We start from the raw sequence: 13,471 nt of genomic DNA on the forward strand, positions 1-13,471 counted from the left end.
TCCGGCTACCTGCCAAAACGGTAGTTATATACTGTAACTCCAAAGTCTGTGAGTATAGGCGCAGCCCTCTAAGGCGGGACTGAGGAAAGTTGTCAACACGCACCCACGGCGTGGGCCTCTCCTACGTGCCCCTTGTATATATACCCACAACGGTGAGACCTCGCCTTCAGCTCCCAAAATGCCTTTTCCAAGGTCCAGTGAGGCCTTCAACTTAGAGGGCTGTGCGTGTAACTACCGTTCTATTTCGTATAGGCTTCACCCTCCAAGGCTATCGCTATTGGGTTAGAGGCGAAGCAGGATGATTCAACGCCTCACTGGCCCATACGTTACCACCAAGCATAAAACCCACCTGCCCAGAGCCATAAATGAACCACCCAGTCACCCGCTGTCCGGGGCATTGGTGTCGGCGTGTGCACAAGCACCAGGGGCGTGACATGGGATGCACGGGACCGATGCATGTGTAATAGTCGGGGAACGGGATGGGTGGCCCAGCAGCTGTACAGAAGCAGGCGGGGTCACGACAGCGACCGCATCAGCTGTGCACAGAGCAGGGCCAGCGCGAGCAATGGCCGCTCCCCCCCACCGTCCCGTGGGAGAGGGCGCACCAAGGGAAAATCACTCAGCAAAAACATTCAGTACTGACTGATTCAGCGAGGAAACAGGAGCCATCCCACAGGTAGAAACGGACGAAAGAGCACAGGAACGACCAAGGAGCCACCGTGCAGACGTCCACCGTCATCCCACTGTGCAACGCCACAGAGGACGAGATCCCACTTGTGGAGTGCGCCCAGATGCCATCCGGAGGGGACGCACCGGCTGACATATAGGCCTGTAAAATAGCCTCGCACAGCCAGTGAGACAGGCGCTGCACTGACAGGGAAAGTCCCAGGCGCCATGAGCACCAGCATGTGCTGCCATGCAGGAGGGAGCGCCTGCCTGCGTAGTGGACATGCGTGAGTCAATCTGACGGCAAGTTGTGGCCACCGGGGGAGGCGAGCCGACACTCGCTCCAGTGGGGCCCTCCGTGCTCCGCCGCTTGAGGGAGAGACCTTCACAAACAGGCAGAGAGATCTGTACGGGTATCCTCCCCTGTGTGGTGGGAGGGACCACGCGAGGCCCCATAGATGCGCTCGTGGGTCCACAGCCATACCGCAACCCTGGCCTCTCTTGGGGGAGGGAGGCGGAGGCAGACACTGTCACGGCGGGGTCCGCACGAGATTTCCACGCATGTGGGCTCATAGCTGTGCAGCTCCCCCTGCGAGGGGGCGGGCGACAGAGGAAATAATCTGCTTGTGACATCGGAGTCAGAATGCATGAAGGACGTATGGCCAGCTACAGCTTGAAACAGAAATTACATTCTCAAAACATCATGGACAAACCTCCAAACCACTTGGCAATTGTTCATAACAGAATTGAATTTCTCATTCATTTCATCAAATTGCAAATGTCTAAGTACATGTCTCAATGTCTGTACATCTTTGCAAATGATTAAGTACAGGTAGCCTACATTTAGCACAATTTTCAAGTGAATAGATCTTGTTGATCTAAACTGATTGTTGATTCTGCAGTCTAATGGTTGTTCACTCCAAAACATGTCAGCGTCATTTCATTGTATAAGTCATCACATGCACAATAGTCTGTTCAATTGTCAAAATTAGTCAAGAACATAATACCATGAATACCATATATGAATCCCTTGGAACATTTGATAAATTTATTACAGTAATTGACAGTCAGGTGAAACTAGAACTTGACTAACGAAGGAGGAGTGTGACACATCTCAGATGACCAATCAAACAGTATGTTTAGTTACCTGACAGGTGCTGTCCATTACTGTGAATGTATGTAAAGAGCTTGGCCCCAGACCGGGTCCCGCTTAGCGGGCTGACTAAGAGCGAGAACGCCGGCCATTTCATCCAGTGGAGCGAACTCTTTGGCCAGGGGTGGGGAGCTCTCTGATGAGGCCGCCGATGGATGGGAGGGAGGTGGCGGCGGACAGCAGAATGGAGATATGGATCACCCCCTTGAAGGCCACCGTCCACCGAAGGTTGTAACGGGGGAAGCGGGGAGCCGCTGGGAGATCCGCGGATGGAGAGAGTGGAGTCATCCGACTCCTGCTCATCTGGCAGCAGCATTCCCATGGCTTCGTCCAGCGAGTGTGTGGGCTGCTACCATTCCTCGTCCTGGATGCGTCAGCTCAGGAAGCTCAACCTGCCTAAGGACCTGCTGATTCAGTTCTACACAGCCATCATCCAGTCTGTCCTCTGCGCGTCCATCACAGTCCTGACAACGGACAGTCAGGACTGCAGAAAAGATCATTGGTGCCAACCTGCCCTCCATTCAGGACTTATACATTTCCAGAGTCAGGAAACGGGCAGGAAACATCACTGCAGCTCCATCTCACCCCGGACACAACCTGTTCCAGCTCCTCCCCTCTGGTAGGCGCTACAGAGCACTGTACGCCAAAACCAACAGACTTAGGAACAGTTTCTTCCCACAAGCCATCACTCTGATGAACAGCTGATTTCTGACTCACAGTGTCAGGAACAATTCCTGTGCAATAACCCAGTAACTCTGTCTCTAATCAGCCACCTGTTTACTGGTTAACATTTATTATTTATTCACCATTCTCTATTTCAGTGCTTTTCATACTGTTATATTGTCATATTGTAGATACTGTATACCAATCCACCTACCTCAAGACATAAGTCCTGCACAAAATAATTATACCTATTTATTCCAGCATCCTTTGCACTATGCTTCATTGCACTGTGTACATGTATGCATGTATATGTACCTGTATATCACATCCTCCTCCGACATGTACATACTCCTGCATCCTTTGCACTCTGCTCACCACACTATTTGTCAATATGTCTATGTTTTTTTTGTTCATAGTGTGTATATTTGTGTTGTCTACACTGTGTCTGTGTCTGATTTCATTTTATTTTAATTATTGCATTTCATGTTAACAATGATTGCGTTTAGAAAGACTGACAACGTAGAATTTTGAAATTAACCACTGCAAGTCAGTAAGGACTCCACATTTTGCTTGCATCAAGTTCAAACAACAAACAGCTCTGTAAATTCACAAGCTATAATATATTAATATTGTGAAGAAATTACTACTTGCGCTGACGCAAATTTGACCGTGAGCTACCTATCAGTGCAGCCATTTTTATCAAATGAAACAGGGACTTCACTCCTGGTTTCAATAGTAAACCACCACAAGAATGACAATAAAACTTTTTTCCTTCCGCGTCTCAGGAGGATATGGTAAAAATGGTGAAAAACTACCTTTGGAATTGGTGAGAACAAAAATTATGACCAGAACTATTCAAACACAACAGGTTGTAAAAAAAAAACAGACACAAAAAAATTTTTCTTGTAACTTTCTATAACATACAATCCAACTGCCACTGCCACTTAATGCATTGGCCAGGTGTGTGGAGGTGTAAAAGTGAGCCTCTTTTTTCATTACTCACACAACTACTATTTTGACTTTTCATGTAAACAACTATGTGCTAAATGGAGGCTGTGAAAAGACAGTCTACTCTGCCTAACTGGTTGCACGAGACAATCTGTACTATCACACACACACACACACACACACCAAGGCAATCTGTGCATCTGTGCTATCTATTAGCTGAGAGCTGAGGGTAGTCTATTCCCCACGCCCTGAGCAGTGCTCTCCTCTTCAGACATCTCCTCAGATTCAATCAATAGCATCTAGTTAACCACAGAGAAGGCTGTCCGTGAGTGTGTGTGTGCACGTTCATACTTCTATTCATAGGAGTTAAAAAACAGACGGTAGATAGAGAGATGGGGGAAGGAGAAATGGAATTTGTCTTATCAAACCCTAAATGTCTGTATTTATTCAAAGTTGGACACAGAGCTAATGTAAATGCTCTGTATAGCACCTTTCTAGTCTTTGCAACCACTTTTACACTAAATCTGCACTCACCATTCACTGAACCTAAGTGCTTAAACAGAAACTAGCATTCACACACATTCATACAATGGCGGAACAGCCACCAGGGGCAATTCAGGGTTCAGCATCTCTCCCAAAGACACTTCGACATGCAGCCTGGAGGAGCCGGGGATTGAAGCACCAACCTTCCGATTACCTCCTGAGCCACAGCCTCCCATGTGAGGTGGCTATACTGGGAGAACTTTTATGAACGGCATGTGATCAAAATGTGTAAATATTACATTGCTTTGCTTCAACATCCATACATATGTATAATAATTTAATTCAAAAACTCATGTTAGCATTTACTGAATTGTTTGTAATCAGTACCTGCAAAGCTCTTAATGGTCAGGCACCATCTTATCTTAAAGAGCTCATAGTACCTTACTACCCCACCAGAGCACTGCGCTCCCAGAATGCAGGGTTACTTGTGGTTCCTAGAGTCTCCAAAAGTAGACTAGGAGCCAGAGCGTTCAGCTATCAAGCTCCTCTCCTGTGGAACCAGGTTCCAGTTTGGGTTCAGGAGGCAGACACCATCTCCACATTTAAGAGTAGGCTTAAGACTTTCCTCTTTGATAAAGCTTATAGTTAGGGCTGGCTCAGGTGAGTCCTGAACCATCCCTTAGTTATGCTGCTATAGGCCTAGACTGCCGGGGGATTTCCCATGATGCACTGAGCTCCTCTCTCCTCTACTTTCTCTCCCTCTGTATGCAACCTTATCCCATTATTGCATGTTACTAACACAACTTCTCCCCTTTCTGGTAGTCTTGTGCTTTCTCGTCTCTCTCCTCTCTCCTCCTATCACTTCCTGCAGGTTTTCTGGCTCTGGAGTTGTGGAGTCTGGATCTGTGGTTGCGGGTCTCCTGCTGCCTCTGTGTTCCTGCTCGACACCCTCTGCTGCAACGACTATTGTTGCTAGTCTTATTGTTATTATTGTTATTATAATCATTAACATTACAATGGTTACCATTAGCACTATTATAAATATCTGTACCATTTTTCATTTAGTCTATAGCAACATTACCTTTACTGTCTGTACCTCTGTGTGTATATTGTGTAGGCTGCCTCCCTCTCCTCTCTCTCTCCTTACATCCCTCTCTCTTTCTCTCTCTCTCTCTCTCTCTCTCTCTCTCACCCCAACCGGTCGAGGCAGATGGCCGCCCACCCTGAGCCATGGTTATGCTCGAGGTTTCTGCCTCTTAAAAGGAAGTTTTTCCTTGCCTCTGTCGCCTAGTGCTTGCTCTTGGTGGGAACTGTTGGGCTTCTGTAAATATCATCACAGAGTATGGTCTAGACCTGCTCTTTTATGAAAAGCGCTGTGAGATAACTGTTGTTGTGATTTGGCGCTATATAAATAAAATTGAATTGAATTGAAGTGAATTATCAGAATCAGCTTTATTGCCAGGTATGTGTACACATACGAGGAATTTGACTCTGGATTTTACATTGCTCACGATGTCCTTACTCATACAAAAATACAAAATGACAATAATAAGAGTAAAATAAAATCAGACACAGACTTCAGTGTAGACAACACAAATATACACACTATGAACAAAAACAATATAGACATATTGACAAATAGTGCAGTGAGCAGAGTGCAAAGGATGGAGGAGTATGTACATATCGGAGGTGGATGTGATATACAGGCATACACAGTGCAATGAAGCATAGTGCAAAGGATGCTGGAATAAATAACTATAACTATAAGTATTTTGTGCAGAAGTTATGTCTTGAGGTAGGTGGATTGGTATATACTATCTACAATATGACAATATAAAGTAAAGTATGAACAGCACTGAAATAGAGAATGGTGAATAAATAATAAATGTTAGCCAGTAAACAGGTGGCTGATTAGAGGTAGAGTTACAGAGTTCCTGACAGCATGGGTCAGAAATCAGCTGTTCATCAGAGTGATGGCTTGTGGGAAGAAACTGTTCCTAAGTCTGTTGGTTTTGGCGTACAGTGCTCTGTAGCGCCTACCAGAGGGGAGAAGCTGGAACAGGTTGTGTCCGGGGTGAGATGGAGCTGCAGTGATGTTTCCTGCCCGTTTCCTGACTCTGGAAATGTATAAGTCCTGAATGGAGGGCAGGTTTGCACCAATGATCTTTTCTGCAGTCCTGACTGTCCATTGTAGTCTGCTCCTGTCCTTTTTGGTGGCAGATCCAAACCAAACAGTGATGGACATGCAGAGGACAGACTGGATGATGGCTGTGTAGAACTGAATCAGCAGGTCCTCAGGCAGGTTGAGCTTCCTGAGCTGACGCAGGAAGTACATCCTCTGCTGGGCCTTCTTGATGATGGTGTCAGTGTTGGGCTCCCACTTCAGGTCCTGGGAAATAGTGGATCCCAGAAACCTGAAGGATTCCACAGCAGACACAGGACTATTGAGTATGGTGATGGGGGGCGGAGTGGGAAGTCAATGATCATCTCCACAGTTTTGAGCGTGTTAAGCTCCAGGTTGTTCTGGCCGCACTGGGTGAGTTTGGTGCTGAGGATGTCCAGGATGATGGTGTTGAATGCCGAGCTGAAGTCCATGAACAGGATCCTTGCATATGTCCCTGGAGAGCCGAGGTGTTGCAGGATGTAATGCAGTCCTAAGTTGACTGCATCATCCACTGACCTGTTAGCCCTGTAGGCAAACTGCAGGGGGTCCAACAAGGGGCCTGTAATGTCCTTCAGGTGGGCCAACACCAGTCTTTCAAAGGACTTCATGACTACAGATGTCAGGGCGACAGGTCTGTAATCATTTAGTTCCTAGATGGAGGGTATTTTGGGGATCGGGATGATTGTGGAGCGTTTGAAGCAGGAGGGAACTTCACACAGCTCCAATGATCTGTTGAAGATCTGTGTGAAGATGGGGGCCAGCTGGTCAGCACAGATTTTCAGGCAGGATGGAGACACACCGTCGGGGCCAGGAGCCTTCCTGATCTTCAGCCTTTGGAAGAGGTGGCTCACGTCCTCTTCACAGATCTTGAGTGCAGGTGAGGGGTCAGAGGGGGAGGGTGACTGTTTGAAGATGGTGTTGGAGCGGGGGAGAGGTGTGACTCTGGGCTTTTCAAACCTACAATAGAAACCATTCAGCTCGTCTGCTAGTTGTTGAGTACCAGCAGTGTTGGGGGATGGTCTCCTGTATGACGCAGGGTCGTTGGCTGCAAAGCTGTTATTTAGCTTTTTATCAGACTGTTTTGAAATTTGGCAGTTTTCTATTCCTGTTCGATTTCAAACTATTACAGTTTCTATGAACCTCTGGTTATTTTAAAATAACATCCATTTTTAAATCTGTAATTGTTCCGGAAAAGTCAATGACAAATTTTTAAGAGCCATTCTCATTATGACAACTGTAAACATTTGAAACATATATCAAACAAACCTTACCTAAATACAGAAAGTATTTACTGTTAAGTGATATGAGGTAATCTAACAGTAGGCAGAGTCTTGGCTGTGAGAATATTAAAGCCGTGGATACTGTGTATACCAGCAGTCTGGAAGCACCTCTTCCTGTTACCTTGCAGTGTTCAAAGAGATACTTTCAGATGAGGCTGTGTTGGACATGCTGCTTTGGACTGTGAAACATCAGCAAATAACAATCAAAACCAGTCCATCACTGTGAGGCTAACTGGTGCAATGCATCATTTTATGGGACATGTCATATGAGCAAGAATGTAACATTCAAATTACATTCAAAAGGATTAGATACAAAGTTGAGGAACAATCAGTATTACAACTTTTCCTTGATAAGTACAGATGGCATTCATAATGTTGTGTGGACTCAAAGATTAAATGTCAAACCATACAATGAGGTCTGGGTGGGGCAGTGTGTGCCTCTTCATCAGTGGTGTCAACATCACCTCTTGTAATGTCATTAGAATCACTTTCCCTACTAGATGAAAAACCTGAAATTATGAAAATAATAACCATCATATTAATAGTTTGCACATGGGACTTTTTCCTTTATCTTTTTATGTTCTCTATTGAGATAATAATAATACACACAATAATAATATTGTGTATACTCACGTGTGGGTTTGCTCTGTATTAACACATGAATATCATACTAGGGCTCCAGACTGTGACCAAATGGTTGCATTTCGCAACAATCTTTTGAGACAGTGTATGTATTTTTTACAGCTACTCGCACTTGTGTGACCTGCAAATTTGAGAACATATTTTTTGGAGGCCATCAGGAGCACTGGGAGATTTCCCGGTGGCCTGTCGTTAGTTGTCAACTTGACCAGTGACAAACAAGTTTTTCTAAAATATAGCAAGCAGCAGTGTCCACGTCTCACTCTGTTTTTCTGTACTATGGTGACTGTTATTAAGTCGGTGTTAAGAACATCCATGTAGCTGGCCACATGTTTTAGTGTTTGTGTTAGTGTCTCAAGCCCTTACAGAGGAAGAGCCATGCTCCGCCTGCGTACTCGTTTGGATCTGCAGGGTCTCTGCGCTCCTCATGTCAACAAGCGCAGCACGAATAAACCACTCTATGTGTAGTTTATATAGTGTATAGAAATCATTATAAAATATATAGTAGAAATTATTAAAAGATAGATGTGTTTATTTTTGTGCTGTTAGCTTTCTGGACATCAGAAAGTGAAAACAATTTTTTGTAGGTTGTGCTTTTTTGAATATGCATTATAGGCTACTTACTTTCATTGTTGTAGCTTATGTTCAGTAAACGTGTGTTTTTGTGATACCTATGATTGATATGCTTGAATATAATCATTTGAATATTTGAGAAAACTCTGTATATCTTTATATTATATATTATATTTTGAAAGTGTAGGCTAATTATTTTTCTGTCTAGCCTCTGTCTAGCTGTCTATGGACAGCAACACAAAGGAGGTTAACCCTGCTAGCACGTCGGCCGGCTACAGCGCTGCTGTAGGGTTAACCAGTCGACATGCATATAATCTAGAGCTGTCCCCAACCAAGGATTTACATAGTCGAATCAGAATCGTCAAATCCTGCCTATAGTCGACTGGTAGTCGAATCATGTGTGTTTTTGTGCACACCGACGTGGTAGCTCCGCTTTAATCTTGAGAAGCTGCAGACTCTTTTCATTCAACTTACACTGTAAATTTCCAGCTAAACTGAGGCTTTTTGAATACCCTTTCTCTCTCTCTCTCTCTCGCCTGTCATTCACCAGCCTTGTGTGAGTTTTGCGTGCATGTCGTTCTGCCGACAACTACATGCACGTCACGGTTCCTTGCGGGTCTATTTCAATTAGCTATTTAAAAACGATATAATATTCTTTGTATGGTTCAACAACGGTGATAACTTATCCAACTCGGCACAACTCCAGTGAAGCCGGGTCTCAGTCTCTTCAGCAAGCGTTCCTCTTCCTCCGCCGCCACCACACACACACGCACTACGCCTACACATGCGCACTGACGGCCCAGGGTTAAGGTTACAATTTTGATTTAGATTTATTTACGCACTTTTAAAAACATTTATTGAAAGTTTTATTCTTTTTACATGTTTATTTACAGCATTAAACGTTGAAATATAACGTTGTATATTCGCGGTAGGACCCACCACAGTAGGTCTCGCCCTACTCTGCTTCTGATTGGCTAGTAATCCTTATTGGCTGATTGCCTGGTAATCCTTACTTAGGTACTGTGCATGTGCAACTCCCAACACTCGCTCACTCAGTAGCTAATACACAGCACACAGGGTGAAAAGACGTGCTGTAGCAATGTGCAGTATGACAAAAAAATATGAAAATGAAACCATGTAAAAATAATCTTGTACAACCCCTAAATAAAATTAGTTGGTGAAGATCGATGGGAGAAAAGCTGTCTAAATATATATCAGGTTTTACAGCTGTTTCTAAGGTTCCTAAGTTTGATAACATATAAGATAAATAAGATAAATCGGTACCAGTTGAGGGCAAGAATAATAATTTGAATTTCATCATTAAAGAAGCTTATGAAGGGCTTTAGGAATACATGGCTCAATAGAGCTTTGACTCTCTGTCAGCCTGGCTACAGTGCTGAAAAGATTGTTCTTATTTTCCTCTATTAATGTAAATGCTCCGTATTTGTATAGCGCCTTCCTAGTCTTTTCGACCACTCAAAGCGCTTTTACACTACATTCATACACTGAGCCTAAGTGCTCAAACGGAAACTAACATTCACACTCACTCATACACTGGCGGAACATTTGGGGTTCAGTATCTTGCCCAAGGACACACACGCAACCAGGGAGTCAGGGATTGAACCGCTGACCTTCCGATTAACGGCCAACCCGCTCTACCTCCTGAGCCACAGGAGTTATCTAGTAGAGTTTCAGGAGCAGGACCAAACCAAACTCTCCACCACTTTAGGAAACTCGCCAAAATAGTCAATAACTTATAGTCCAAAAACTCTGGTGAAAAATCGAAACAAATGAGTTTTTATTCCATTAAAAGACAAAAATCCGAGTTACATCCTAGCAGGCATCAGGATGAACTGTGTGCGCAGTTAGCGAACGCCTCCTAATCCTCAATCTCCTCCCATTTAGGCAGGATTTCTATTTGATCTCCTCCTCTATGTTTGCTGACCGCACCCTTTCTGGCTCGTTCTGATGGTGGATTTCTGATCTGCCATTTTATACCATTTACTATAAATTGTTGTAACAACATGGTTTTTATAGTAATAATATAGATGATAATAATCAAAATGCACAAAACCACACTGTGCTTTTTTATAAATACCCAGCTAACCCTCTCCTTTTCTTGAACTCAACATGTAACATCACCTCAAACACACTACAGATTACATTCTGTAATGTGAAGCGACTTCATCCATGCACTTACCTTATCTTGAGACTCCATCTCGCTATCCCCATTGGACAATGAATTACATCGGACGGAATCAGAACAATCACTTTCAAAGTTTCCATCAACTCATGTCAGCAAGCCCAGCATCAGAAGATGAAAACATCTCCGCCACCTCCAAGCCGGAGACCCCGCTTTTTACAATCCTAAACCAGTACAAGAAGAGGTTGTCCAGAAAGTCTTTAACTTACTGCCCTTGTTCATATCTCTTCAACATTCTGGAACAATTCACCTGATAAATGCTCCGCCTTGCAACACGCAGCCAGTTGCAGCGTTACCATGCTCCATTGTGGAACCCTGAAAACCAGCCTTCAGCAGCTGTAGCAGTGAACACAAGTCCTGGAAAAAAGAGAAAGAAAAGGGCAACTGACCTTTTTGTTGGTCATAGGACAGAGAGGAACTCTGGTTTTGTATTTGAGCTAGTGTCCAAGTAAAGTCTCAAGTCACTGAGCTAGAGTCCAAGTCAAGTCTCAAGTCTGTCGTGGTTATAATGAATGTTGTATCACCTGCAGCGTTCATACCAGGGTGCTTATAAAACTGCATAGCTATAAGGAATTCTGTAACTGCAACCTGTTTTTCACTTACAGAGCACAACAATTTAGCCTAATGTGTCTACAATTAATGACAGCTCATTACCTACTGTAAGTCAACACATCCTCCAGACTCTCAAACCAGTGTAATTTTAGGCTACCAAATAAAACTGTAACATTACATGATCAACAATAAACCTGTAACCTGTTTGCAGCCAACGTTAATAATTAACGTGATGGCAGACAGCGGGACATAATGATTACGTTAATCAACCACCACAAGTTTGGCAATTAAACAAACACTAATTCATCTTTTCATAACAAACGACAGTCGGAGTTAACCTCCCGTAAGTCATAGCTAAAGCAAGAAGCAAGCTAACGTTAGATGGCCACTGCTGAGCTAAACATGTTGACTAACCTCAGGTTACTAACCTATTTTGCGTTCAGAGCTTCTTTTGTTTGGGCCTTGTTGTATTAAGTTTTAAAGCCAAAGTTTATGATGAATGGCTCAGCAGCTGCCGCTGTTTGTTGTCCTTTCTCACATGTGGCTGTCAAGTCTCAAGTCACTGTGTGTGCAACTTAAGTCGGACTTGGGTCCGAGTGTCAAACTCGAGTCCCTATCTCTGATTGAAAACAACTTGTAGGGTCACAGACTAAGTTACCACGGTAACTGATATTTAGCAAATAACTTCTCATGGTCCGCTAGCAGTCAGTTCTGTGTGTGCGCTGAAAAACTATCCAGTGTTTGTACACATCCCTGGTTCTGTAAATGGGAAAGAAACAAAGTGGCCCACACCCCGCCTCACAACACTATTCAAGGCACGATTTGTCTGTCAGTAACGTTAAATGACTCACCCACAGACATTCTGCTTACTTTCTAGTTCACCAAGACATGCTGCTGTTGTGATGTTAGCAAACACTACTGGATGCGCACACAGCCAGGGGGCAAAAGCGCTTCGGTAGCCGGTCAGAAGACTGTAGTCAACCGTTGTAATCAATGTAGATTAGGCATAGTTACTTAATAATAAACTGTCATTTCAGAGTTGGATCTGTTTGTTTGTGTTTCATTTCACTCATTAATATAACATGCACGACTGCGCTGCAGGTCAGCGACACCGGGCGTAATGTTGTTTAAGTCAGCTGCTAGCCAAAAAGCTAAAGGAATACAAGGGAGAGAAGTGTTCTTTCCACAGCTGTAAGTGATTAGGCCTAGCTGTTTCACACTCAGTGATGCAAAGAATATGGTATTCCGTAAACGTTGTGAGACCAGCAAAAAAGCTTTCAACCACGAACAATTTTGTATTGAAGCATCTGCTAACAAACATGAAACTTAGTCTGTAGAAAGAAACTCCGGCAGCTACTGCCTGTGATGCATCCACTCAGTTGGACAGAGTGGCGTTAATCAACGTTTTGTATTTTGTAAAAGCACTGAATACTTCTGTTATAAATGCATGTGCAAAACACTAACGTTAGTTTAAAAGTTAAGACGCTTGCTTGATTTTTTTTTTATCTCAGACAGTGGCGTTAAAAACGTTATAGGTTTCGTTAAAATCATACTCATTGTTGCTGTTAGGAATACATGATTAGTTTAAAAAGTCGGGAGAGACTTGCTTTGTTTTTTCAATTTCAGCCAGTGACATTAAGAAATGTTATGTACTGTAAAAATCATACTGTAGGGAGGCTGTGGCTCAGGAGGTAGAGTGGGTTGCCCGTTAATCGGAAGGTTGGAGGTTCAATTCGCAGCTCCTCCAGGCTGCATGTTGGGCAAGATACTGAACCCCGAATTGCTGGTGGTGGCTGTTTCGCCAGTGTGTGAATGTTAGTTTCTGTTTGAGCACTTAGGCTCAGGGTATAAATGTGTGTGAATGGTGAATGCAGATGTAGTGTAAAAGCGCTTTGAGTGGTCGAAAAGACTAGAAAGGCGCTATACAAATACGGAGCATTTATGCTCATTGTTATGAATACGCGATCAGTTTTCAATTTTGTGGATTCATATCTAAAATCCGCTGCTGAACAGGTCACTTTTAAGCATGGGGAAGGGATTAGTCAGCGAACACAAAGGTGGAGACCGGGTGTAACTATTAAATTAGTTGAATTTTAATAAGAGTGTGTTTATTGATATAGTGTATCAAGCTGATATTAATATTTTAC

This window comes from Micropterus salmoides, unplaced genomic scaffold, assembly GCF_014851395.1.
Source record: "Micropterus salmoides isolate LMB-PRFRI ecotype aquatic unplaced genomic scaffold, ASM1485139v1 Ms_hic_scaffold_10, whole genome shotgun sequence".
In the NCBI taxonomy this organism is placed as follows: Eukaryota; Metazoa; Chordata; class Actinopteri; order Centrarchiformes; family Centrarchidae; genus Micropterus; species Micropterus salmoides.